This window comes from Pteropus alecto, unplaced genomic scaffold (assembly GCF_000325575.1).
Source record: "Pteropus alecto unplaced genomic scaffold, ASM32557v1 scaffold75, whole genome shotgun sequence".
Taxonomy (NCBI): Eukaryota; Metazoa; Chordata; class Mammalia; order Chiroptera; family Pteropodidae; genus Pteropus; species Pteropus alecto.
Window position 1 is genome coordinate 4050876 of NW_006440638.1, and position 1712 is coordinate 4052587.

The window sequence follows — 1712 nt, forward strand, 5'->3', positions numbered from 1 at the left end:
AAAACAGAGGACAAAAATTTGGTGGGATGATAAAACTTTTATATCATGACTGTTTAAGTAGATGCATGACTAGGCAGTTTTCAAAATTCATAGAACTCTACATCACAATAAGTGAATTTCAGTGTATGTAAACTTTAAAAAAAGATGTGCAAAATGAAAATAAAGTTGTAACAAATGGTTAAATTACATTGAAAATGGTGGAAATAAAAGGACATATTTAAGTTATTTTGGGAAATGAATTTTGACTAAACACAAAAAGAACTGTACTTTAGTTAGTAAATAAGTTTTCATAAGATTATCAATTCCAAAACTATTTTATGTATATTGTATGATTTTAAAAATAAGTCAGGATATTACAGATAATGATAACCATATTTCTCACTGTCATTAGTGACAAATGGGGGAAAAAGAGGAGGCTAGAATAAATTCAGTGTGCCTGGAAGAAGGGACATTTGATCACATAACTACTGGAGTTGGCATCAGGAAATAATTAGCTATGAGTTATCAATATCATTTTTATAATTTTAAGACAATACTTTGGCTACCAAAGGTAATAGAATTTTAATATTTAGCTTAAAAAAGGAGAGTTTTGTTCCTTTTTATTTTATTTTATTTTTTTTTTTTTTAGGTGAGGCAACCCTTGGTTGACCTCACAGATTGCAAGGACCTTGTCAGGTTATAATCCCTTTTTTTTTTTTTTTTATGCCTATAGCACCTAGTCTTCCTAGGTGGTCTACTATCCAAGTACTAACCAGGACTAACCCTGTTTAGCTTCCAAGATTGGATGGGATCGAGCTTGTTCAGGGTAGCATGGCCATAGACTTAATTTTTTTTAAATAATGAACAAATAAGAATTAGTATGGCATACTTCATATATCATAGACCACTTGATTGCTCAAACTATAGTTTGGACAGAAACACAAGACTAAAGACAATCTCACGATATCAAAACAGTTAACCTACAGAGAAAGTACAGATTTTTTCAGAATAATGTTTTAAGATTCATTTGGTTAGATTTTTAAAGATATTTTGGAAGTTTTTTTTTTCATCAAACATAATGCATTCTTAACTAAGATGATACATTTTCAAACACTTTATAATTTTTGCTCTCTCTTCTTGTTACCTAAGAAACAAAAAAGATTTGAATATTTGTGTCGGAGACTAGATTTTTGTTTCATAATTCTGTGTCCATTTCCAATAATTTTTTTTTTAACTTACCGAGTTTGTGTTAAATTTAATGATTTGTGTTAGAGTAGAAATGTGTTTATAATTTCCAGATATTATTTAATTCATATTTGAAGCTCTTCTTTTAAGAAAGTCAGCATATTCACTTACTTACATATGAGTCATGAATTCATAACATGAAAAAGACTGGATCGATTGCCACTGATCACTAGTAATTACTTTATTTAATAGATAGAAATTAACATTAATCAAAAGTTGTAGAATTTGCATTTTAATATAATCCTTGAAATAATATTACATCTTTAATCAGGGTTAATGTGATACAATTACAAAATAAATATTTGATTAGTTCATTTAAATTTCAATGTAATAAGTAACCATCAAATTAATTAGGAAGGAAAGTGCTTTTGATACAGGTCTTTAGTTGAGACAATTTCATATAATGTAGAAGAATGAAGAACATGCTGGTCCTTGATGCTTTTTATTTAGTTCTTTGAGCAATTCTGTCAATGGGATTAATAATTAAC

At 28.3% G+C, this 1712-nt stretch overlaps 1 pseudogene; it reads right to left on the reverse strand.

The window, feature by feature from the left end:
• Positions 1-703: 703 nt before the first annotated feature.
• On the reverse strand, positions 704-822 carry LOC112484406 (annotated as a pseudogene).
• Positions 823-1712: the final 890 nt, after the last annotated feature.